This window comes from Gymnogyps californianus, chromosome 4, assembly GCF_018139145.2.
Source record: "Gymnogyps californianus isolate 813 chromosome 4, ASM1813914v2, whole genome shotgun sequence".
Lineage (NCBI taxonomy): Eukaryota > Metazoa > Chordata > Aves > Accipitriformes > Cathartidae > Gymnogyps > Gymnogyps californianus.
The window spans coordinates 37,982,467-38,004,030 of NC_059474.1; positions in this window are offsets into that span (position 1 = coordinate 37,982,467).

Consider the following 21,564-nt stretch of genomic DNA (forward strand, 5'->3'; position numbering starts at 1 on the left):
ACGTAAGTACCTTCTCGCAAAATGGGACCCTCCACACAGGATTTCAGTAAAAGTTATACGGAACAGAATGGATAGGGCTAGACATTTATCATCATCTAAAAGAAGCATGCTGGTTACTTATGTGAATAGTGCTCTTTTGTAAATTGTATTTGAGCCATGTCCCTAGACACAGCTGGAAAGAGTCCTGAGCCAAAGATCATGTAGGGCATTTTTATTTACTACTTTATTGAGTTGAATCATTGGCACAATTGATCCAAAGTTCTTGGTAACAAATGAATTAGAAACAGCCAAGAGTTGCAGTTCTACGGAGAATAAATAATGCTAGTTTCTCAGCACCAGCCTCATTCAGTATGAATGAATGGGCCTTACAGCCTACCGTGGTAAGCAATAGTCTGCTACCATAATCCCAGCCATGCAAGGAACCAGAGACCACAGTGTTTGTACTGAGAATACAAGCTCTGATGTAAACAACTATCTAAAACTGAAAGGCACAGTGAGAACAGATTTCTTGGGTCCAGGTAAATCTGCTTGGGTACAATTCATGTAAAAAATAAAATAAAATAAAAATTAAAGAATATAGTTGTATATGTGTGTATATATATAGCTATAGTTTTTTATATATATGTATAAAACTATAATCATAGTTTGTATAGAACAAGTATGTATAAAATACTAGAGTTATGTATAACTAGTTATATATGTGTATATATAACTCTATAGTTTTATACAACTTTGATTATATATAACTACATGTATAATTGTTCTGTACAAACTTGTTACATTGTTGCTTGTGTGACAGCACACTCTACACACATATATTATTTTATAACCTTGTCACAGTAAAACCCAATAACATAACTGTATATTAGTAATAAAGATTTACATCCTTATACACAAGCACATATTTTTTATTTAATTGCAACAGGAATGTATCTATATGGTCCCTACAGAACCTCAACATACTGTTAATTCATTTGGTTATTAACAGTGATGTGCATCCACTAGAGCTCCTGACAGTAAATTTGAACAACAGTTTTGAAAGACAGCCTTGGAATATGCAACATTTTAATCTTAAAATGTCATTACTTAGAAACTACGTACTTCAGCTCATGAGTGACTGGGTTTTTTTGTCAAAGGTTGTTTAGTGCATTTTCTATGCCTATGATATCCTTTTCCATAGAACAGATACTTAACATATTATTTTCATGTTCACAGTATTACTGATAAAACCTGCTGAGATGCAACCTCACAGCTATAAAGATGCCAGTTACCTGTCATACATGCTTAAAATAATTGGTATCATACGAAAAGTAACACAGCAAAAAGTAACATTAAAGAATAGGTCTCTCTGTGATATAATGCAGAACATATGTTAAAAATATGTATAATAATTAGAGCACTGTGCATCCCTTTTCATGTCAAAGCTGGCATTGCTTAAACTATTTGTAAGTATGAATTTCATGCTGTAACTACTGGTTCTTGTGAACAAAAGACATCTTTCTTCAATTACACGTTCACCCATACCATGCAACATTTTCTATTTCACAACACTTTACCCCACACACAAAGTCCACTATCAAAAACAAACAGAAAAACAAACTACAGTTTCACTATGGAATATCTACTGGATCTTTCTTAATACAAAGAAAGAGTAAAACATGCAAGAAAAACAAGGGTAAAGGTAAAAGAGTTTAAAAGCAACAGAAATATTTAATTGCCTAAATTATTGTGACCAAGACTATATTAATTTCTGCACTTTTCAAAGCTTTGAAGAAGCATAAACCAACAATATGCCTTATCTTGTCAACTTGGATTTATTCCTTAAACAGAAGAATGTTTTTTCTGTTTATATAGAATACAATTAGTTTTGCTGCCAACGGCACTATGAAAAATGCATCCTATCTAGCAAGGCTGTACATACAAAAGTATCAATATATATTCTTGAAAAGTCAAAAGATGACTCTGTGTATATGAACACAATTTTACATTTACTTTAGATTAAGTTGTATCATCATTATTATTGTATGCATAGATCACTTTTCTGCCCCTCCCTTGATTCTGTATGTTTAGATCATGATGAACATTCACATGAAGCTGAGAACGGGCAATGTGCATGGAATGATATGACAAGAAGCTTTTTACCATAGATTGCTGTTGAATGCTTAGCAGGATAAATTTTGGCAGTTCTGAGAGAAACCTAACATATTTGAAAGCCAGTTGTCAAAGAATGTTAGTATTCAGATCTGTACTATCTAAGATCTCAAATTATTGTTAATTAAATGGAGTCTGCCTTTTAAAGGAACTCTATTTCTTCACTGATTAATCAAATATAATTTACTATTTTAATCAGTTTTGAGATTAAATTGTGGCCCATCAAAAGCAGTATTTCTAACAACCAACAAGATGCTGAAAATGAATGTTTTGCAATACCAAGACCTTCATAACTCTGATCCCAGCCCAAGCATGCAACATTTTAAAGTGGTTTTTGCCCCCTCATTCCAGCTGCCAATATCACTGAAGGTGGTACACAGATTTCACCAGTTCCCATGTTTAAACCAGATGTATGAACACACAGTAGTTAATTCAGAGTCTTAAATGCTATTCTAAAATGTCAAACTCTCTCCTTCCCCTCCAAAATCCCAAGTTGTCTCATTTCTCTGTTATGTTTTATCTATGTGTTATCTGTGTGATATCTACTTACCTATTTCTATTGTACTGATAAATTGTAGTGAACTGCAAATTTCCTTCAAATAATTTAATTTGCATTGTCTCATGTATTTCCACCAACTCTGCAAGTTATGCAGAAATATAATCACTGTCTGGTAGGTGACCAGGTTAGTATTAGGTAAGTTGTAATTAGAGCAGAAAATTCTGTGAAAACTGCTGTGTCTTATATATTTTAGAGGTAACACAAAAGCCTCAAATAAATAAAAATGAATTGAATAGAATGTAATTTATTCTTTTCAAAGATTTCTTGCAATGGATGTCACAAAAGTAATATCCAAGTCTAAGTTAGTTTTGAAATACGCAAAGTCAAATGAGACCTTGTTCACTAAAACTAAAGATAATCACCCTAGGCTAAACCTGTGCGTGGTTTTGGATGCAATGTTCTTTGCACTTCTTTTTATTTTTGAAGTCTTTTTAGAATGGTGTAAAACAGTAAGGATGAGAAAAGACAGGCTAAGACTTTAAAGGTTTTGACAGTTTGCTCTTCAACACCCATAACTGGATTTACTGAAAGAAACCAAGTGAAATATTTAAAAAGCTTATGCTGATCCACAAACATTTGCCTCAAGCATATTTTTTTTATCAAACTCTTTAATAGTACTTTGAGAGGATGTAAATTTTGTCTCCAGCTTATTTTGGAAGTTTTGAATAGAACACGTAAAAGAGGGTAGGCCTTAAAATCCAAGAAGTGTTTTGGGGAAAATCAGTGCCCTAGACAAATATGGTTACTGATAGACACTGGTGGGATATAATTGCTCTTGTCAACCTTGAACACACAGTGACTAAATATCAGGAAAAAAAAGTCAATATTACACCAACTGTGCACTCAACTATAGTGTTTCTGTGTTCACATGGAAAACACAAAAATCAATTTATTGTGCGAGAGCTACAATCCTTTCAGAATTCAGTCAATCCACTGATTTATTAATGCTATTGATTACACTGAACTAAACATGTAATATGAAGACTTGCCATGTCAAAATGTAGCTCCCAGTTTCCAGTTTAAAGATTTGATTTTCCTCTTTGGGATGTGAATTATCCTTGAGACCAACTCTACTAATACAAATGGGAATTCTGTGAAAAGATCTATGCCAGTTACATTTCTTCAAGTCTGCAGAAAAGTGCTTGGTATTGCCTTTTACTTTCATACTTAAATATTTATACACAGCAACCCCTTTTCTAAGATCTGAGACAAGATGGACACAAAATATAATTGCAATTAGAGATATGCTGAGCTTCCAGAAAAAATATGTCTGGAGACTAAGTCATGAAGAATACCTGCTGATTCCTGGGTAGCGTGGGTACTTAACTCACTTGCATGCTGTGCATCTAGTTACTGTTTGTATTTCACAGGAGAGATCCATTACCCATATCAATAGTGGGCAACCAATTATAACCAGAACATATTACTTCAACTATCATAATATATTAGGTTGCAAGTGGCAAATCATGAAGATGATCTACGATAATTAGAGCAAACCAACAGCAAGTTACGCACATGTGTGATTCATCAGAAAACAACATTACGTGCAGAAATCAACAGTAACTGCCACATTAGGCAGACTGGAGTCTTCACCTTCCTCCTGCAGTTTGCAGTGACAGGAACACCAAAGACCAGCTTTCATTGTTTACCCCAAAGTACTAATGCTTCTGCTTTTGAATTATGATTTTTACTGGCAGAATTTCTATTCCCCTAATGGCAAATATACACTTTTCTTTTTACCCTAGAGATGTACACATTACTGTGAGTAAAATACCAATAGAAAAGACGACCAAAACATAGTGTTTGTCTCAGTGGAAAACATGCCTATTCTGAAAAAGTTTGCTCACAGACTATATCTAATTTATGTCTTCCTATTGGTCTGAAGTTGCTTAAGAAATTCATATTTCCTCTAAAAGCAAGCAAAATCTGATTAACTTTTTTCAATATAGACTCAACTAATACAGGCAAGAATCAACGAGTTCAGCTGGAATGTGGGAAAACATTAATGATGTTTCAAAGGATTTTTAGATAAGGTCTCTTATTGTTATGTGCACATTACAAAATTAGAAACCTAATATAGGTGTCTGTGCACTAAGGTATACAGGACCTATATTGCTAACAAAATAATTACAGTCAATGAGGCAGCCTCTGTACTAAAAGTTAACTCTTTCACCATTGCTGAACTGATTATAGTGGATACAGTGAAGTCCCATCAAAAGATCTTCTATACCTTATATTTCTCTTCCTACAGACAAGATAGAGATCCTTCTAACTAAAGGTAGATAATTTAATCTTGTAGATTTTCTGAGCTTTGTTTTTTAGTCTTATTAAAAATAAACAAGGACATTAGAAGAAATAGAGCTTGATTTCTGTATTGTTCTTTTATGTGCATTTGGATTTGTGACATCTTCAAAAGACAACAGAACTATTGTGCCATGGCATAAATGGCATGACATTTCATTTAATTTTTCATGCTGAAAGATAGCATAGCTTTATATACATTATCAGTTTGATTCTCCATTGATATTAATGAAAGTTTTTCTACTATTCTGAGTTAGCCGGTTAGATACTATATATATAATAATATGTAGAACTAGCTGAGAAGTCCTGAAAATGTCACAACTCCACCAAATTTAAAACCAACAAAAAACCATGCATGCTCCACAGCACTTGCAGTCTGAAAACTCATATTTAGGAAGTAGGTGACACTAGGAAGTAAAGTGAATAGAAATTGAAGGACAGAAATTAAGACAATTTAGTCTTAATACTCTTTGGGGTTTATTTTGTATGTAAGTTTTCATTCAGCTACATAGTAATCTGGAAAAATTATATGTAACTATCCAGGCTCCAAGTCTATTTGTCCTTCCTTATCATGATGATTTTTAAAGATCTTCTCTCTCTCTTCCTCTCAAAGAGCAATAAATAAAGATTACTTATTCCATGGCAATTGCATAGCCTTGCAGTGTCAGGGTTGCAATTTTACATCGCTGTAATTTGCTATGTCTCAACTCAACATTGCTAATTAAGGGTACTTTAAAAGGTGCATCACTATTGTACTGTGACCTCCTTTATTAAAAAAAGTTTTGGGGATTTCTCCAGGAACGCATAATTCAACAGTTATCTCTGATGAGCTGCTTCTTCAGGGAGAGCTATTTGTTTGAAAAATGGTACTCGGAAGCGGAATGAGCGAAACAGTGTCAATAAATACAACACAGTCTGTGTGGGAATAAATACCCCTTTCTATACATTCAAAACAGTGGATCCTAAATTCTGCTTAGAAAGAGAACCTGGGAGTCATTGTGACTAGTTCTCTAAAAGCACCACTTCCAACTTCAGTCAAAAAAAGTAGCATTAGAACATTAGAAATTATGAGGAAAAAAAAAACACAGCAGGGAACTTTTTTTAATGCTTGTGCTGGTTTTGGCTGGAATAGAGCTAATTTTCTTCACAGTAGCTAGTATGGGGCTATGTTTTGGATTTGTGCTGAAAACAGTGTTGATAACACAGGGATGTTTTTGTCATTGCTGAGCAGTGCTTACACAGAGTCAAGGCCTTTGCTGCCTCTCACCCCACCCCACCAGCGAGTAGGCTGGGGGTGCACAAGAAGCTGGGAGGGGACACAGCCGGGACAGCTGACCCCAACTGACCAAAGGGGTATTCCAGACCATATGATGTCATGCTCAGCATATAAAGCTGGGGAAGAAGAAGGAAGGGAGGATGTTCAGAGCGATGGCATTTGTCTTCCCAAGTAACTGTTACACATGATGGAGCCCTGCTTTCCTGGAGATGGCTGAACACCCGCCTGCCGATGGGAAGTGGTGAATGAATCCCTTGTTTTGCTTTGCTTGCGTGTGCGGCTTTTGCTTTACTTATTAAACTGTCTTTATCTCAACCCATGAGTTTTCTCACTTTTATTCTTCTGATTCTCTCCCCCATCCCACTGGGGGGGAGTGAGTAAGCGGCTGTGTGGTGCTTAGTTGCTGGCTGGGGTTAAACCACAACAATGCTATAAATCCATCCACTGTATATTCATGTTGAACACTGAATTTCTGATCACTGCATCTCAAAAAAATGCATCAGACCTAGGACAGAGGCAGAAAAGGCAGGAAGAATATGGAGGGATTTTGAAGTTGTTCCATACTGGAAGACAGTGGAATGGACCAGAGTTCTTCAGCTTGAAAAAGAGATAATTGAAGAAGGATATGATAAAGGCCTACGTAATGATATATAGGGAATTCTCATTACTATGACATTAGAATAAGGATCTTCCAATTCAACTATCATGAGAGAAGTTCTAACAAACAAACACAAAGGTTTCCTGAACAAAAAACATAATTAAATTGTGCAAGTCACCATCACAAGATGATGCAGCCCAAAAGCATGAATAATTCAAAAGGCCTTGTGGATTCATTGATACGTATTAAACATAACGACCCAAATTTGACCTCTGACATAACAAGACTTCAAGACACTGACTGCCAAGTGGTGGGAGAGTATACACAGGGAAGAATTGCCCAGAAATGCTTCTTGTACTCTTTCTTTAGATGTCTCCTACTTGTTCGACTCAATGTGTTCGTATGTTATGCATCAAAAGTAAACCATGCTAGACTAACCTGGTTCTTCTCTTTAATAAAATACCCGATTTCTTTCTGGAAATAGGAAATACAGTAGCTCTCATCAATCACCATTAGTAAACTGATGGAATGCCACATTAGCTGAGCTCAAGATAATAGAGGCTAGATAAGTAAGGAATTTTCTGAAGGTGAGATACCTGCTGGAAGCAGTGAAAGCCAGACATAGAGGAGTTTCTCAGAGCCTGATTTTTCAGTTATGTGATTTAATATTTTCATTAGTGGTCTTGGCAGAAAAAATAGTAGGAGCACACAATGTAAGCAGAGCTGCTCCAATACAGAAGAGGACTGTTGTGTCATACAGTAAACAATGGATGACCTTGAGGACTGGTGTAATAGAAATGGGATGAAATTTAGAAATAGGTAATGCAAGATTATATAAAAAAAGTATTTCTGTTAGGAACTGGAAGCTAAATATCTGGAAACAACTGAGATGAATCTGTTGTATTAGTTGATTTTGAGATGAGTGTACACCCTGATATAACACCATAAAAGCTAATAAAACAGTAAAGGCTAATAAATTCTCAATCTTTTAGACTTACACTTTCAGTTCCCTGTTTTATCCTGAAACTTCTTACATAGTGTGAATTATCCAGATTTCCTAGTATTAAGGTGCAAAATAACCATCTCCGATGTCATCAATGTCCCAGCACCTCTTTGCTCATATAATCAGCATACTCGTTTGAGAAATATTTGTTAGGTTCTACCAGACTTCAGTCACTACTATAGGAAAATGTGTATGTAGGGTCAAACACAGAGAAATACTCAACTCATTTTTTAAGTATACAGTGATTGTATACTCACTGGTGGCTTTGTCCGATTTCCAGAGTAATACTGATCTTTCCGAAACCTTCCTTGATTAACATCAGTACCATAATCCACAGAAAATAAGTTCTTGATATCTTTCCATCACTGAAAGAAAATATTTTACAATACTAAAAAGCTAAAAGCAGGGCAGATCTTATAAGTGTATAAAAAAGCTGATCTTTTAGAGATAGATCTGAATGTTATATAGAAATGGCATACTTATGGCTCCTTATGCCATTTCCCTTGCAATGCTTTTGATTTCATAAGGAAATCCCCAGACTTATTTTCCAATGCTATTTATTTTCAATGTCATCACTTTCAATTGTCAATTCCATTATGACAAGTCCTTTTATTATATAAATATTAGATGCAGAAGAAGTCTAAATGAATTACAAATCACATCACTGAGAGGCAGGCAATATAAAATTGGTATGTAATTTGCATAAGTTATAGACAAAACTTTTTGTGACAACTTCTATGGGGGGCTCAGGTGCTACTCTCTAGTAGTCTGATTTGATTTATTTCATGGAATTGGCTGTACACGCCTGCTCTGTTCTTATACTCTTACCTATGCAACTTCTACCGACAATGGATTTGGAGAGATGTTCTTGCAGGTACCAAATTCACCATATCAAAAGTCTGAACTGAACAACACCTAAATTTACTGATGGAAGCTCAGCTCCTTCCTCCAATAGTGTTGTGTCTGGTGTTTAGTTTCTGGACCAGAAAATGATTAAGCCTTGGATGTTAGCAAAAAACAAGAACAAGCTACAAGTTTCTCGATCTCAGGGCTGTAATGCATTAAATTTTCAATGAAGTTTGAATGTTACAAATAACATTGAGTGTTCCTACAAGACAGCTCTCCTTTAAAAGTTACCTTAAAAGTAAAGATTTAATAAAGTTCCAAACATTTGCCCAAAAAATTCAAACATCTACTTTGGTTCTCTGGCTTGCTATCATTTATAATAAGAATAGACAAATTCAGGCCTTTATCTTACCTTCTACAGGAAAGAATTGTGCATTTGTTCACAACACCCTGGCACTATCTCAGACTTAACTGAATTTTTCAAGTAGAACTGTGTTACTCTTACACTTAGGGGTTTTTTTTCCTACTAATTTTTTTTTCTTCTCACCCCTTGTTACCAAGGAATAGTTATATTGAAAAATATCCTATAACCAGATTTTCCAAAGTTTACTTATTATAGAGGCTAATCTCAGAATTTTATAGTGCAATGAAAACATATTTACACACACGTACACAGAAACACATGTACACATGAACAATACATAGGATCATTTTATCCTGACTTACTCTAATTTTATTTATAAGCTTGTTTCACCTTCAATTTAATAATGTTTCACCTTCAATTTCAGTTGGAAGAAAGGACTTCAGCCATGAAAACTACCAGTTAAAGTTCTGTTGATTTTTGTTATTAATATAACAGTATGAAATGTGTCTCTGATTCAACATTTATATTTTGTTATGTCAGTCAACAGGTTATTGGATCTCAATATAAATCATTTTTTGCTCCAAGAAAAGGACAAATTTGCCTAGTAAAGTTCAAGTTTGGCCAGCAAAGCAAAAACACCTCCTGAAAAATCACCTGTGGGGTAGGTTTGTAGTTCAGTAGTCTGGAAACCTTTAGTTAATCAACTTCTTTCCTCTAGCAGAAGGTATAGACACCATGAAAGAAAATATTCTGGATGAATTATTGGTAATTAAGTCAATGTGACGTAATATGAAGTCACCAATACACTCCTACAGGGATTAAAAAAACCCCAAAAAGCTGTAGGAAGTCTTTTACATTTGCTTCATACAAATACTTTAGTTACCAAGAATTCTTTCTAATCACTTTGAACACAATTTCATTCCATGAGTGTAAAATCATTGCATAGTTTATATATAAAGTCCTTGTTACCTATTTTTAAAGTTGTCTATCAGTTATGCATCAGGGTATCAGTCTCTGGCATTCTTCAAATTCATGGAAATGCTTAAGAACGGGAAGTGAGTTCCAGTTATTTTAATGGTGTCCAAAATGAAGTTGAAGTTTCTTATTCTTAAATAAATCAGCTGAATCAGGGGCTGATTCTGCAGTGTTTAATATTTATTCATCATTAAATTCCATGCTTTTCTGAGGAATTTCTATCAAAAAAGAAGTTTTCATTTCTAAAGAATCCTAAACACTTTTAAAACTCTCTATATCTGTACGACTTTAAAATACATGCATGGCTATTGCTGAGTTTCAAAACAGTATTCACTCTCATAAATTTGTATGTAATCCTATTCTGAGCATTCTGCATCTTTATGGGTTATTGATTTTTAGACTGTGCGGTGATGCTGGTCTAAAATTGAACTATCCATCCAGTAACATAAATTAAATATCAATTTGTCTTTTGTGTATTGCAAAACATTCATACTGAACCTCAAATGTATTTGGAAAGGTAAGGAGCAAATTACAGTCTAATCTGATAAAACCATGCTAATGGTTTGGCATCTCACATTTTGTATAAGGAAAATTTACAGAATGTAAACATCAAGACAATTTAAAAATAGACCTGTAGAAGTGCTGTCTAAACATTGGACATACCTTTGCAAACTTTATTCGATCAATAGAGGATACTTCAGAAGACAATAAAGAGAGGAAGATCTTCTGTTAAACTTCACACATCTGGACTTCAGGTAGCTCAGTGATGAAAGACCAGGAACTCAATTACACAGTCAATAGAGTGATTTATACGTCTCCAAAGGCAATTCCAAAGACCTAGATTAGGAACTTGCCTCTCGCTATCAATTACACAGGGCTCCCAATTACATAGGGAGGTGTAAGCACTTAACTTTAGGTATTTAAGTTAGAAGGCTGAGTCTAGATCTTAAAGTCAGACACCAGCCTGTTGAATACATCCTTGTATTTTGTTCTTAATATCGCTTGAAAACGCTAGCATTTTTTCACAGATATTCTATTGTATGGATGTTAGAGACATAAGCTACTGTTCTAGGAATTAGTTAATTAATTTATTATGTCCAGAGCAAACTTCCTTTTTACAGCACAGCCAAAAATGTCATTCTTTCTTATTTAATTACCAGTTAACTAACCAAAGCACAGTTGCTTTACATTTCTAAAAAATACTAAAGATCCTACCATTCAGTAAGTTTGTAACTGACAACTGGACAGAAGGGAGAGAATATGAAAAGGGAAAAATCTAAGTGCGGGATTCTAGGTAGCAGTCTCTTAAAAGATACTTAATGAATAAAGTTTAACATCTGTAGTCAGGAAAAGGAAAAAAAACCAAAACCAACCAACATCCCCCCTTCCCCCTCCCCAATAAAACCTTATCAACATGCCTATTAAGACAATGAGGAAAAAACTAATTAAAGTAAATTAGCTTAATGTGCACAAGCTGGATAAAGACAGATCATTTCTAAAAATCCAAGAAGATAATGGTACCCATTTGGGATATGTTTTTGGCATTTTTCATATAAATTGGACAGTTTTAGAGGATAAATATGGTAGAGAAGTCCTTACAGGCAATTATGTCTTTACAGTGCTGGTGGCTGACATCATAAAAGTATAATTTTAATTGCTATTAATTGTGTTAAGTCTATTTTTATTGAATACTTAATGCCATCTCTGACAGTTGTAGTAATTTATGTACTTTAATGAAGCTTCTTGGTAGAAGTTTGGACTTATAGGGTCATTTACACTATGTTCAAAATAAGGCATTTTATCAGTTAAGAAGTACAGGTTCTAAAGACACTGATTTTTGCCTTCTCAAAATTTGTTCATTTTCATTAGCCTTATATGGATGACTATAAAACCAATTTCTGTCTCATGTTTTAAATGTCTCAGAATTTACTAAATATTTTTAAAAGAAACAGTTACTGCACAATTTTCCAATATGAAGCAACCTCTCTGTTTAATAAGAAAACTGAATTTAGAGAAGCTGATGAATGACTAAATGACACTTATTCACATTAATATTATGCCATTTGGGAATACAGAATAAATAAAACCCTGAAATCGCTTTGGCATTCAACTACAAATGACTTTAACTGAATAGGGTTGTCTGCTGGAAGAACTTGGCCCAAAGATTTAAGAACAGATAAAATAGCGCAAGAAATGCAAAATAATAAAGATAAACCAAAGAAATATTTAACAACATAATTTTATGTAATGCAGAGAAAAATAATGTTATCGACTTTACATTTCTGTACTAAAATTCACATTGCTCTATTGCCGATAGTTGTAGGTCTTCGCTGCTAGTGTGATTTGCATTATTAAATTATGAGAAATTAACTTATCTCAATCAGTGCTAGTTTCAATATTTGTGAATTAGTAATTGCCTCAGTCGCACTAATGGGACAATACATCTATTACTGCTTTTCTGTCTGTTTTCATGCCTATTTAAGTTAGTAGCAGCATTATATACAAAATAAATTATTGAATGGGGTAGGAATGTGCCTCAAAGAACTCCCAGGCTCTTTGGAAATCCTAGCCCATTGTCAGAACTGTGCAAGGCATACTTAACAGAACGAGCTACCAAAAAAAAAAAAGAAAAAGAAAAATTAGGCAAAATATACCACTTTGTTGGCTCAGCTATCAGAGAACATTACAATTAAGGTGATGCCCCCTAATGGATCTTGTAGCAGAGGGTTTTAAGTAACTGTGGACTGAGATTTCTGTGCGTTAGTTCCAAAGACATAGTGGAGTCAAATACAGCTGCGGGCTATCCATCATCACTTTCACTTTGCTGTCTCTGAATCAAGTTAGAAGTCTTACAACTAGGATTTTGCAATCCTGAAGGTGAAGTTATTGCCTTTGTAATTTGGTCCTTGTTGCAAAATTAGATGGAATTCTCACGGTTGATTTTCAGACACATAAGGAATGGACATCTGTTGCTTTTGTTAAAAAAAAGCCACCAAAATGCAATAAACCAGAAAAACTTTAGAACATTCGGAAGCCAAAAACATCTAAAGGTTGTGATGTTTTAATCTGAAAACCAGATGAAATTTAAATTATTTTAAAATTGAAAATAAAAAATATTTTAAAGCTTATTATAATATTAGTAACAGATAACTTGGAAAAAATACTTTGTACGTATGCCAAGTATTCTACATTTTTCATGACCTTTGGTTGATTGCTTTATAGATATATCTTAATATATAATATGGGCACCTGATAGCTGTACTATCTCTTAGAGCAGAGTGGGCTCTAAGATTCACATGAAACCAGAATGCTTGATACTGTAAAAAATCTGGTTCTAGGAACACTCCATTTTAAGGTGACTCTAAAAGAAAAGGGTTATTTCTGCTTTTCAGTAAGAATTTTTATTTCTTTATTTATGAGTTATTTAATTATTCAATAGTTCTATTTGCATTTAAAGTGTTTCATTCCCAATTTATCCAGGACGTCAGTTAGTTTTGCTTTTTTATCCATATCCAAACACATTTTTACCTGAAGACATCCCATTAGAAGAAAGATGCCCGCAGATCGCTATAGATTTCCTGTTCCTGAACTGCTTTATCAGTATAAGTTATGGTAGTTGTCCTCATATTTGCAAAGTGAACATGGACATAGGATAAGACTGTGGTTTTGCAACACATAAGGAACAGACATTTAATAACAGCTCACAATTTGCTTTGTGTTTTTACATTATTTGAGCAGAAGTTTTATTTGAACAAAGTCTGATTTCTCAAAACAACATTAATCAAATTTGCCAGAAATGGAGCAGGCTGCTTATTATTAAGCCTCCCCTCTTTTCCTTGCTTCTGTATCTTTCCTTTTTATAATAACCAGGGAAAAGAAGCCTTTTTTTCAGAGAGTACAATTTTTAGCCAGCCAAGGAATAACACAACGTGACAATGATTGAAATGACATAATGAGGAACAAATATGAAGGACTGTTGTTGAATTGAACACCCACCTTCCACTACAGCAAAAATGAAATTCATCTGAAAGGCCAAAGAATAACTAGTGTTAAAGTGCATAAGAAGAGACTCTTGGTTTTCCTGTTTTTTCACACTGTTTATGGTTTGTTAAATCTCAAGCGTATGAAGTAGCATATATACACTTTGCTTTACATCTCCCAAAGTGACATTTTGCAGCACATGGGGAAAACAGTGAGAAAACTGATATAGTATATATAATAATAACTTTAAATCTGTAAATTTTTAAGTATTCTGAATGTTTTTTCTCAGTGCATGCAGAGTTACCTGTGTATAATTTGAAGAATTCAGAAAAAAACATTTGATAGTTTTTTAAAGCTGACTTGAATTCAAGGTCTTCAGAAAATAAGAAAGCATACACTAAAATTAAAGGTCAGTTGTAGAATTAGAGTGGTCTTTATTTGAAGTGTTTGGTGTCTCAGTTCTCTTTAGCACTAGAAAGAAAACTTAACTGCATGTCGGATTTTCCTTAAAACATAGATTTGCAAAATATGGAGATAATATGCAGTACAGGTGAAGCATGTGATTGTAACATATGCATTTATCTTTTTTCCAAACTGCATCTGGAAGATGATGAACTTTTCTGGATTTGAGATGACACTGCAGAACATGGTAAAACTATGGTAAGGCCGAACAAGAGAAAATATAGTACTGGACAAGACCATGAATGAGACAAAACCTGGAAAAATATTGTGTTGTTCAAATGTGTATAAAGTTAGATGATGGGAAAGTTAGACTAAAAGTACTGGAACAGGGTACCTACAACAAACACATTTTCAGCCATTTTTATGAGCTAACCCGCTCCTCCAACACTACAAGGTACTGCAAAGGAGAAGTAGAAGGGTGACAAGAATCAGAACTGAAAAATTCAGATCCTGGATTTTATTTAGTTATTACTTATGTTTATTATGAAGATCTAGTGATAGCTTTTCACAATCTTGCACATGGCAATGCATTCATAAGGAGTGCTTTCTTAACCTTCTTCCCTATATCCAGGAACATTTCCCTCGCTGTGTCTCTTTTCTATTCCATTTTCAGCCTTTACTCCCTTTTCCTTTTGTTTCTCAAACTCTCTCTCCTTGCATTTCAGTAGCATATCTACTAGTATATTTTGCATTTAACAGCTGTACATATGTTGACTATTTATCAAGTATTTTTATGAACCATCCCTTTTTCTATCAAGCAGCCATTCAGATAAGAGTCTATTACGTCTACTAGGTAATTTTGAAGTAAATGCTTACCTGGGTAAGTATTTTTATATTATAAATTGCAGAACCTACAGTATTTTCCTGTAAATTACCACAGCTGAAGTCTCCATTGATTCTAGCAAGCTACACAGTTTTTGTTGTCTGCACTTAGGTCATGACTGGCACTGATGATACAATTAAAAAATTAATATATTTCTAAACCAAACAGATTTCATGACTTATTATAAGCAGAAAATGAAATGTGAAATAAAATCTGTGTTAATCAGCATCAAGTTTTTGTCTTCGAAAATACAAATCCAAACACCTACAGTACAAAGTTGCTCCCATAGCACACATGCTGGAAACCTCTTTTGCTTTCTAAGCCATTTGAGATTTTTATTTTTTTACTTTCAGTTTCTATGTAGAACTAACATGGTCAGAAATATCAGAAGGAAACAAGATGCATGTGAAGATGACAGATGAATTTCCTTTTGCAGTCTAAATAAATTAATTAGGTTTTGATCAAATACATGGCTCACAGTTCACCTTCTCTTCTCCTATCTACCCACAGAAAACGTCCTCAACAAAATGAATATATGCTATCCGCAGCATTCAAAAATTCTCATAATATATCCAGGATTTATGTTAACAGAAAAGACGAAACTAAGAGGTGAAAGAAATGTATACATAGCCAACAGCCTTGCAAATAATTTTTAGAAAAAGATATTTAGAAAAAGCTATTCCCAAGCTGTAACATTTCTTCTATTTAACTTCTCCCTGGGAATATTCCATCTTTTATTACAAAGGATTGGAGGGAGATAGATCCAAATTTTTGACCTCCTAGTTCAATTAACCTTTCAATTATATTGCTGTAATTAAGAATAGCTTCACTGAATCAAATGGAATTATATTACAATAGGTGTAAATGAAAGGAGAATCAAATCCTGTATTTGTAACCTCCACAGTAAAAGCCAATAAATTCATGTCAAGGCTGCAAATATTGCTTCTGGAAATGATAAAAGCTGAACGATCTTCCTCAGTTATGGCATTTTGTGTATTTGATTGGTTTTATTGGGAAAAAAATGCAGGCAGACAATCAGTTACGCTTTACGTGCAAGAGAAGGAAGAGGGCAAGGAAGAGGGAGAGCATGAGAGCAAGAGAGAAAAATGTTCTCTAAGGGAACTGACAGAATGGGAAGGGCACAAGGGAACTGGTGGAAGATCAAAATAGAGTTCAGAAAATTGAGAAAGGATTAAAGGGAGCCCAAGACACTTTGTGAGCATCACAGAAACATGAAGGGGGTGACAGTGAGGAGATGTAGAGTGGCCAAAAGGAGTATTTTACTGGCAGTCAAAATGTCCCAGTGATAAAATCATAAAACATGACAGAAAACGAACTAAATAAAAAAATGTGGGTCAGTTGACCTTAAAGGTCTGTCTGAAACACTTTAACAGGGAAGAAAGAGGAGTTCAGGAATGACTAAGTCTATATCTGAGCTGCCTTAAAGCAATGGGGGACTATTTCATTCTTAACACACTTCACTGAGTTTTTGATTTCCAGGATATACAGGGTGAGACAGTGGAATGCAGAGAAAAGTTCCTTATATAGGATTGTCTATCCTATATAGGATAGCTATGTCTTTGTTTTTCAGATAAAGAAGAAACTAGAGCAGTTTTTCAGGAAGGTATCTTGATCCCAGTGGATGTTGATCAATAGACAAAAAGAGGTATGTTGATAACAAACCACCTAAATCCACCCAGAAGACCAACTTAAAGTATAATTGCTGCTTTTATACCCTTCTCTCCCCCTTTTCTTATTTAATCAATTGGCAAGAAAGGTTTGACTCTTATTTGAACTAGAGATTACTACATTAAAGAAGTACTTGCGCTATTTTGCAAACAGACTAGTTACAACTGCGCGGTGCAAAATCTGGTCCCACTTCCTTCCCTGTGCTCTCAAATTACCCACTGCAGACCTCACAGGTCCCAGACCTGCGGGGGCCTCCCAAGTTTACCTGCATCTGAAGACAAGGTGTAGAGAACAGCATGTAGGAGATGCTGCAGCTTCTGCTTATTGTGCAGTGAGAGAGACTGACACAGTGCAGTGCCGCTGCCTCCCCCTTCTTGACAGCTCTGGGGTAGTGTTAGATTATATTTGCAGTGTGGAGGGGATATGAATCACTGAGAAAAATCCTGAAGGTGTACTGATCAGCAGTCTTTCAGTACGTAAGCCCAAATCTTGATAACTCTTAAAAGAGCTGATTTACTTTACTGTGCCTATTCTTAGCTAAATGATCATTAGGTCACTCATTCTCCACATGACAAAATAAGCAAAGAAAACATTATTCAATATTAGGCAATAAAAATAAAATTATAAGAAACATTCAAACCCATTATGTTTCCTTTTTCTTGTTTTTAAACTCTCTAGGAAGCAGAAAAAAATCTCAGCTTTGCTCGTTGTCCATTCTTGAAAAGCCTGTCAAAGAATAGAGCTGAATCTTCAAAAATATTAAGATAAACATCCATAATAATAGTAATAAAGAACAAGATGTCATGTATCTTCTGTGAAGCATAAAAGTTTAGTAGATGATTTAAATGCTTTGCAGATGACATTTCTTGATTTTGCAATATTCAAAACATTTCAATATCTACAATTTTTTATTTGCAAAGTTTTTCTCCCATAATCTTTTTACTTTCAAGACTCCCAAGTGTAACCACTGGTTGCACATTTGCATGGCAAATTGCGGCCAATAGAGGAATTACTAAAAGGAGAAAAAGAAGCAGTGTTCGTGCTTCTAGGGCTGACACCTGTAACAGAGGTGGTCCACATGGTAGAAGCGTGCCTTCCAAAACACCGAAAACTCCCAGAAAGCTTTGGAGTAGAGTGAGGAGGGTCAAATGTCACAGGACAAAAAACCCGGCTGGCGGCTGTTACTTGGTAGCCCTGATCCACATGCAGCAGTTCTGTTTCCCCCGCTTTCGGCAGCTGCCTGGGGACTGCAGCACCCTGCTCTGCCCTCCTCACACATTCAGAAACTTGATAGATACACAGCTGTTGCCATCAAAAGTGAAATTCATCCTGGGCTGTGTGCCAGCATAAGGACTATGGCATTACTTAAGACCCACTAAAACCTTCAAAAGCTTAAACAGCACTTAAAACCTTGTGGTATTTGGCAGAGACTTTTACCCTTGTCAGGGAAGGAGCACTAGCCTAAAAGCACAGCACTGGAACCAAATTATTTCTTCTAAAACTAGTGAATGTCACTAGTGAAGAATTTCCCGAAGTACTTTCCCCTCCCCCCCTAAGATCTGGTGAACTTGAAGAACTCATGTTTGTGTTCTCAGAACATTAGAAGTATAGCTTGGAACTTCATTTTCTTTCAAATTCTCTTTAATTTTTTTTTTTTTAAATGGAAAGATTTTGAAATGGTTTTATTTAATCAGAATTACATGTTTCAGGATGTCTGAACAACTTTTCATTTTTTGGTGATAAAAGACCTTTCAATCTTTTCATTTCAGTGTCATGAATACACAATACAGTGTCAGTGTACTTGTTTTATTTCTGAACTGTTAACAGACAATGAAAGAGTATTTGGAAGTTCACTTGTTTTCCATCCAAAAACGGAACAATCCACAAGTAAGACCTTAGTTGTGTGTGTGTGTATGAAAGTAGAGAACAGTTGGAAAACAATGGGATAGAAAAATCTGTATTTCTACCTTGAAGTGATAAATTATCTACTGTATGTGCTAGGTCAGCCTCTTATACTATAATTATCACCAGAAAATCTGGTGGACGTCAAGTAGCATGCTCTGCTAACAAGTAACCATACAGAACAGCCGTGTCCTGCCAGCAAATCTTTTAATAACTTACACGTTCCATGTTTCAGTTTTCTGATTTGTAAAATGGGAGCAGTAGTCCCAATGCATCTTTATGGTTTGCCACATACAGATAAAAAGCAATGTGCATGCTGAGTATTTGTTGACATCTGATCAGTAATGGATATATGGTCTTCATAACTTCCATGGTCGATAAAATAAAAAATCCATTCAGAATACTGTTAGAAGAATAGGGTTAATACTGACAAATGTCAATCAGGAGGCAGCCTGCTGTGTGGTTCGGACAAAATTCTGTGTCGACATTGCACTGAAGTGTAAGAGTGGAACTACACTGCAACCGATCAGGTGATTCCTCTGAAACTGTGTGAAAGACAAAGGATATTTGGCCTGCTTTTAAATGCGATCTGGCAGTTAAGAACTTAAATCCTATTGTTTTCCAGGAGTTTTTATATGATGCTATTGTCTTACTGTTAGTTACTACACCTATCATTTCACTTTTATGATACATATTTTCTTTTATTCATTAAAAACATTCCCTATTCTAAAAAACACAATGTGAAGGAATTTCTCTTTTTCCTCATACTTCTTTCTTCCATGTTATAAATGTGCCTATTCTTTGGATTTATTGTGTGCTCATAAATCAATACTTTCAAGCAGTAATAAAAATAACTTATTGTAATGCTAACAGCTCCAAAGGACTCCTGACTATGAGTGGCATTTTATTTAATTCAGATCTATGTTCCATTCCCCAACTAATGGCACACTGTGGGTTATAAAGTGATTAAAATTGTTGTCAAACTGGCCTCCTGGAAAGAGGGAGCCAAACTTCTTTTCCTGCAGTTGGTAGATCTGCAGGATCTATATTTGACTTCTACAGTTGGAAAGCAAAGAAAAGCTAGCGTAGGAATAATAAGCCAGGAAATTACGGAAAAATGGCTATTTTTTCTCCAATGCCTCTAGTAAGCATGTTTAAGTAAACAACAAAAACAAAGCAGTAATCAGTATTGCTGTTTTTTGAAGGTTAATGGAAATACAGACAAAGAGATTTGCCTACAACTACACAGGAAAACATTAGAAGAAGTAGGAGTATAACAGATCTTTTGAGTCAAGTCTCTAGTGTCTTTATTACTGTATTTCTGTCTTTAGTTCTTTAAGGGTCACTGGATTTCTTTCTTATTTTTTAAAATTTATGTTTACTCCTTTCAATATTGCTGAAACTTCTCTTTATAATAATCCTGAGAGGTATGCAGACAATATACAGAGCTGTTATTTTTTTGAACTTTAGCACTTGCACACCACAAACATGATATTTCCCCAATAATGAAGGGAAATGATTAGGAACACTGTAATTAATTTATTAATTGAAGATTCCAAAAAAGAAGATGAAGTCGATTATTCTTTGTCTTAGCTTTTGCTAAGGCTAAAAAAAGCGTAAATAAATGATAGTTTGGAATCACCTCTGCAGCTGATTTTCAATTTGTTACACCAGTGTATAAAAGAGCTGCTGCACAGAAATGCTTGTGAATTCTAGATAGTACTACTGTATATCAGCAATTTCTAAAACTCCAGAGATATTTTTCAGAGAACCAGTAATCTATGCAAGTTGTCGTAAAAGGGAAATGCAATCAGCCTGCCGTCAGTTATGGCTTTCTGGCTTTTACTGTTCTAAAAGAGATCTACTATCTGTGGTCAATTAGAAGAAAAAACTGCTTCTGAGAGAAGCAATACACATAGGTCCTCTGTATTTGTATCTGTTGAAGTATCAATATATACTAATTGTAATAAACAATATACAGATAAGAGCTGCAGTGACCTAGTGTATGTTTATGCTTCAGCACCACAACTCCTCTCTTATCTTCCTAAGAGGCTGGATCAAGGTATAACTTTAATTTTTAACCCATCAAATTTAATTTTACCCACCTGTAACCTCAGCTTTTTCTTTGCAGCAGAAGAATGTTATATACACACTCAATACTCACGATAAAAGGAAAACAAAACTTCTGGATACTGACTTAAAACCTAAGCTCCCTAAGGCTTAACCTAAAATACGATATATCTGTTTAACATCAAGTAGTTTTTAAAACTCTCCTTGAGATTCCCCCCTTCCCCTCACAGCTTTCTCCATAATTCATGATATACCCTGTATCTGCTCACACTATGAATCTTTTGAAGTTCAGATTTGTAAGTCACTTTTCTAATAGACCAAAACCGACACTAATAACTGAAATACAAATAAATCTGTAAAAACAATAGGTATCTGCTTAAAGACTGTGCATTTATAGCCATGTTTTTTATGAACCCTGAGCAAAACAAATTCTGCAAAAAGGACTTTTTAGCTCACCTTCTAATGAGGAATAAACCATGCATATTCTCAGAGAAATGGTGAACATTTTAAAAGCAAAAAAATAATTCAGTTTTTGCAACAGTTCTTTTAAATACAACAGAATTT